Raw genomic sequence first — 6,435 nt, 5'->3', positions numbered from 1 at the left:
TCTTTATAATTACTTTGAATATCACTGTCATATCATTTATAATGGCATATGTTTATAAAAGATGCTTAAGACTGGTTGGTAATTTAGTTTTATCTTGGGTTTTCTTTTAAAATAATATGAGAATATTTATACATTTACAAAGAGTACTTCTGGATGATAACATTGACTATAAGCTTGAAAGCTATATACTACATCAATCCTGTGGACTACAAATATAAACCTAACTTATTTAATCCTATGCATTCATATTTTTCAAAAGCACCCTCATTTCTTTCAAATTAAATACTACAAATGGTTCTTATAAGGCTGCTGTGGACACAACATACTCAGTTGTTAGGGGCTGATTTTACATGACTATCCAATTCAGAGTCCAATTGAGAGCTAAACATCAAATGGCATTACAAAAAAAAAAAAAGATAAAGTCACTAAGCAGAATAACCAAATTTTCAGACAACCCAGCTTCTAAAGCTTTCATCATCCTAGTCCCCCCCTTCCTTTTGCTTTTACTTACATATTCCTTTTTTTCAAGAAGCAAAAAATATGTAAGTTCACCAAAATTCTAAATGTCATAGTGTGTACAGCACTGAATGAGAGGAGTTTTAGCATTGGGTATTACAAAGTAATTTTCATTACAGATGTTTTCTTCATTCTGGGTCAAGGTGAGGTAAAACAGGAAGAATAAGATTTCCAAATGCAGAGTCTTGAGTTATGAAGTATCCAGATGATGTGCATGGGCATGCTGCAAAGCTGCCTTCTACTGGGCTGTGATATGCTGCTGTTCTGCATGATCCTGAAAATCCTTATTAAGAGTGAGTCTGGAGAGTGCAATGCTAGCTCCAGGATGATTTGTTGAAAATTGGTTCTGCATAAGTAATTTTCATTTCTCTTTGTCCAGTTCTGCCAAGATTGCAACTCTATTTTTGTTTTGAAAATCTTGTCCTGAAGGATTTGCTGCCATCTTTCTGTTTTCTGTTTCAATTATATTCAGATGCAATGGATTGGCACTTTACATTTACCCTGGGTGCCTGGGCACTGGGAAGGCCTCACTGTGGGTGGCAGCTGTCAAGGTGTAACACACCACCTAGAGACCAAAGGTTTTTCTAATATGAAATATTACTGCACTGATATAAGCCAATACCTTGATCTCTGTATGTTAAAGTGACAAGGTTTTCTTAAAACACTAATGTGCTCCTCTCTATCAGGAGAATTTTTTTATGTTTGGTTACACTATTTAGAGGAAGTAGTCTTAAAGGAATTAGGGTTTGTACAAATCTGGTTAAACAAACAACAGTTATTTTAGATAATTACACTAAACTAAAAATCCAAAAGTTTTTTTTTTTTAAGTTCAACTGGTTAATATAAAGACATCGGTGTATTGTGATGCTCTTACTGGCTTTTTCATTTATATATGTGTGTATATCCATGTTCTCTAAGTATACAAGTCTTTTTTTTACTCGATCAATAAGAATATAATACTATATTATAATGCTGTAAAATCCTAGATACTATAATAATCACACAGGGCTTAATTACATTATCTTATAAAGTAATTATATATGATACCTGCTATTTACTTATAAAACTGTACTCTATTCTATATAGTATACACATATACAGATATATGTACATATATACATTCAGAAGTACTACATATTAGTGTACAAATTTTGCCTATAGATAAAAAAATTCTCAACAAAATAATAGAAAACAAACTGAATAGAAAGACTTACACTACAAGATGAGATAATTAACCCAGAAAACGGATGTGTTTTCACATCTTAAAGTCAAGCTAATACACATAACTTCTGGGTTCATTATCCTGCATCTCTGAATGTCACAGGGGAAATGAAGGCATACCCACTTTTAATGCACTCTTCGTGTTTCTCTTACTAATGAATCTGCCATGCGACCAGTGCTGGCTTCATGAAAGAAGGTTCGATTCATGAGTAATTGCTAGGGAGTTTTTAAATTAAAGAGACAAGATTCTTATTACCTTTAATACCAGCTCTGGGACGGCTTCTCCTAGCCTCTGTCTCCAGCCACCTAATGCGGTGGTGAGGTTTACAGAAGAGACTAGCATACGAGAGAGAACACGCCAGGGAGTGGACTTTTATTGGGGAACAAAAACTTCTGGGGAAGATCCCATCCAATGTAGGTAAAGGGGGAAGCATCCCAAGGTCAGGGGTGAAAATTGGGTCTTCAGAGCAGTGGCCAGACACACCTCTGCATGGACAAGCTCTTGGACGTGGAAGAAGGTGGGGAAAGCTCTAACACAGCTGTGTCTAAGTGCCTCTCACCCAGCCAGGGAGGTAACTCAAATCACATGCAAGGATGGCCTCCCACATATTCCCCCTTTTTCTTTTAAAAAACAGGCAATGATTTACTCTCTTGAGTCTCTGCTCTCTAGCTCTGAAGACTTGCAATCCTATAATTACAACACAAAAAAGAATTAACAGCAAAGAGAACAATCCAATAATGTACCAGGCCGAGTGTTTAAGAATATTTCCAGGGTTAAATCCATTTAATTCCTTCAATATTTGCTTAGCCAAAGAAAAAGGATCCAAAAAATCACCTCTATTATTTTGGATATGGTGGTGGAGTTCCAAAAGATCCAAGCTATTTTTATTATTTTACCAAATACCCAACAAATGGTTCTTAACCTTCTCCCAATCCCAGAGACAAGCATTGTACTTGGCAGCTGTAACACACACATATTTATAACTTGTGTGGCATTAAAGCCTTTTTTTAAACTTTAAAGCTGAAAGTTCATTACCTATATTTATAACAGTTTCCTCTAAGATGTTTAACTTAATCTCAATCCTTTCATCAATATTTACTTGATTGTGCAGAGCCTTGGAAGTATTTTAGGCTAAATTATTAAGAAATTTTGCATGTTGAATATTTTGAGATAAAGTTATCAAGGCTGTGACAGTGGATACAATGAAAGAAACCAAGGCCCAAACTCCCACAATTATAATTCCAATGGCAGGTCTAGGTCTCACTAGCCTGGTATGAATTTGCTGTAAGACTTGAAAACCAGCATCAGTGTACCATGGCTCTGAAATATTAGCAGGCAATAAAACAAAAGAGGGCTGATGAAGTACCAGCACTCCTTTTCCTCTATTATATCTAGTAACACAATTGGTTAGGGTACATTTGTTACATGTTACAATTTATCTGTCATTTATCCATTTAACTTTTACATTTCCAATGATTAAAACATAAGGAGATTGGACACAGGCTCGTAAGCCATAGCAAGATCACTCCTTACAGCTCTTGCCAACAAATTTTGGTAAAGGTCTTTCTGAAATACGGAAGAATTCTGAGACAGCAATTAAGTGCCAAACATTTTTTTGAATACCACCCTCACTGTAAGTCAAAATATTGCTAACAAATCCTGCAGGTGTCATAGCAGAATTTTTTCATAATTGTCTCTTATCAATTTTTGGAGACCAGTCTAAAATATACCCACTACATTTAGACACCTTATGTTGTACTGGAAAAGTATTTACACAATTTGTCCATCTAGAAAAGGTGCCAATCTCAATTGTAGAACTATTTGGACAATGAGGTATTCGTGGAGGTTTTGCAGAAATGACTGGTTTGTTATGGAAAAGTCCCATTTTGATCACTGATCTAGTATAATGTTTTGTCTCCATAAATAGTATGATTAGTCAGTCTATGTCTCCCAACCACTGTCTTTTCCTCAAATGATACTCTCAGACAGCCAGCATGTTTATTGTGGGATCAACACAAAAGTAATTGGGCACTGTAGCCAGAATAATTAAATATATCCACATGATTGGGAGTAATATGGGTATCTATAAATCCTCCCATCATGAATCAGTCATTAGTAAACACTGGAATAGATTCTCCAGTCCACACTGCTGGATGTTCCAGGGGTGGATCTGGGAAATATGTCCAGTAAGTGTCTGCTCGACTCCCTTTTACCTGACAGCCCAGCAGGGCAATCCCTTTAGCTACCATCATCAATGGAGTCTTATTCCTTCCTAGGAGTTTTATTATTCGTGAAGTTCGTGTGTTGTCAGCTTCTTCACGTCTTTCCATGAGATCAGCTTTTCAGCTGGGTCATGTTGGTTCCTCTTCATTCTTCTTCGATATCTCTTCCTTTTGAGTGGAGGCTTCTCCGGGTCAATTTTCAGTTGCTTGAATCTTGGTTCTATCTCTTCCATGTCTGATTGTGCATTCAGGCACCCAGATAGGATGGAAAAACACAAGCATGACTTCTGCCCCACATAATCACTGGATCTGGGCCTTTCCATTGACCAGTCTGTAAGCCTTTCCACAAAACTCTGCCTAAAGGGCCTGTTGTTGTGGAAGACATATTTCTCTCAGCTGCAGTGTGACCTTCTGTGTCACAAATTAAAAAATTTAAAACAAACAAGGCATGGTTGAGGCTATTTTGGGGAGTCATAAACCTAATCCCCCCTTTTAATTTTTGTAATTGCAGCTTAATAGATGAATGAGCTCATTCCACAATGGCTTGACCTTGGGGGTTATAAGGAATTCCTGTTTTATGGTCAATTTGAAACTCTTGGCAAAATTGTTGAAAAGAAGAGCTTGCATAAGCTGGTGCATTATCTGTTTTAATATTTAAAGGGCATCCTAACACAGCAAAGGCTGCTAGGCAGTGAGAAATTATATGTTGAGTATTTTTCTTTTGTACATGCTGTGCCAAAAATAAATCTAGATTGTGTATCAACTATCACATGTACATAACATTGCTTACCAAATTGAGGAATATGAGTTAATCCATTTGCCATATTTGATTTGGTTTTAATCCATGGGGATTTACCCCTGATGGCAGAGATGGAGTGTGAATAACACACTTAGGGCAGTGACTTACAATTTGATGATCTTGTTCTCTGGTAATAATACATTTTTAACGTAAGCTAGAAGCATTCTGATGATGCAAGGAATGTGAAGCTTGTGCACAATCATATGGAGACATCTGTTGACAAACAGCTACTAATTTATCAATTTTGTCATTACCTTAAGTTAAAGGTCCTGGAAGATTAGTGTGAGCTCATATGTGTCCTATGAAACATGGGTGTTTCTGCATTTGCACCATCTTTTGTAGTTTATGAAATAATTTAAATAGCTCTTGTGATGATACATATTCAATAACTGAAGTTTCAATATTTTTGGTAACTCTCACTGCATATAAGCTGTCAGAATAAATATTAATAGGCTCATTTGTAAAGTAATTTAAGGCACAAAAGAGATTGTAGCTCTGCTCTTTGGGCAGAAGTATATGAGGTTTGTATTACCTCTGTGTGAACATGGCTATAAAAACCTGGTTTACCTGAGCTTGAAACACCAGTGAACACTGATAGGGCTCCATCTATCAGTGGGGCACATACAATATTTGAAAAATAAGTGGTGTTATTGATGCAAATTGAATAATTTTATCACGAGGGTAATGACTTTCTATCTGTCCAGGAAAATCAGCAAAAGCTATTTACTATAAACTAGAAGCTTGAAAAAGCCAATTATTTTGTTGAACAGAAAATGGAGTAATTATAATATCAGGTTCAGACCCAATTAATTGGAAAACTCTCATTCTACCTTTCATTACTAATTGAGCATTAGAGTCATAAAAAGGAATTAATGTCTTTTCGGGAGAGTGGGCTAAATGAACCCACTCAATAACTCCCAATCTTTGCCATATGGCTCCTGTTGGGGTATGCGCAGTTGGAAATATTAATAAATATACTAGTTCTTTAGGATTAATTCTAGTAAGCTGTGCAATTTAATTGCACTTTAAACCTTTTTAAAAGCTGTTCCAGCCTCTATTGTCAGCTGACATGGACAGGTTGAAGAAGGATCTCCTTGTAATATCTGAAATAAAGGACTTAAATCAGAAGTAGTCAGTTTTAAGGATGGCCTCAGCCAGTTAATATCTCCTAATATATTTTTTTAAATTTTTATTATTGGTTGTTCAAAACATTACATAGTTCTTGACATATAATATTTCATACATTTGATTCAAGTGGGTTATGAACTCCCATTTTTACCCCGTATACAGATTGCAGATTCACATCAGTTACACATCCACTGTTTTACATATTGCCATACTAGTGTCTGATGTGTTCTGCTGCCTTTCCTATCCTCTACTATCCCCTCTCCCCTCACCTCCCCTCCCATCTTCTCTCTCTACCCCATCTACTGTAATTCATTTCTCCCCCTTGTTTTTTTCCCTTTCCCCTCACTTCCTCTTATATGAAATTTTGTATAACAATGAGGGTCTCCTTCCATTTCCATGCAATTTCCCTTCTCTCTGCTTTCCCTCCCACCTCTCATCCCTGTTTAATGTTAATCTTCTTCTCATGCTCTTCCTCCCTGCTCTGTTCTTAGTTGTTCTCTTTATATCAAAGGAGACATTTGGCATTGTTTTTTAGGGATTGTCTAGCT

General features: G+C 36.3%; 1 pseudogene; it reads right to left on the bottom strand.

Annotated features, from left to right (window-relative positions):
- Nucleotides 1-576: 576 nt before the first annotated feature.
- On the bottom strand, nt 577-971 carry LOC124080363 (SOSS complex subunit C-like; annotated as a pseudogene).
- Between the last annotated feature and the right edge of the window lie 5,464 nt (nt 972-6,435).

Source organism: Marmota monax, unplaced genomic scaffold (genome assembly GCF_021218885.2).
Source record: "Marmota monax isolate L192 unplaced genomic scaffold, Marmota_monax_Labrador192_F-V1.1 WCK01_AAM20220418_F8-fsc00183, whole genome shotgun sequence".
NCBI classification, from domain to species: domain Eukaryota; kingdom Metazoa; phylum Chordata; class Mammalia; order Rodentia; family Sciuridae; genus Marmota; species Marmota monax.
The sequence above is the reverse complement of the archived record's forward strand: the minus strand, read 5'-3'. Positions and strand labels throughout refer to the sequence as shown.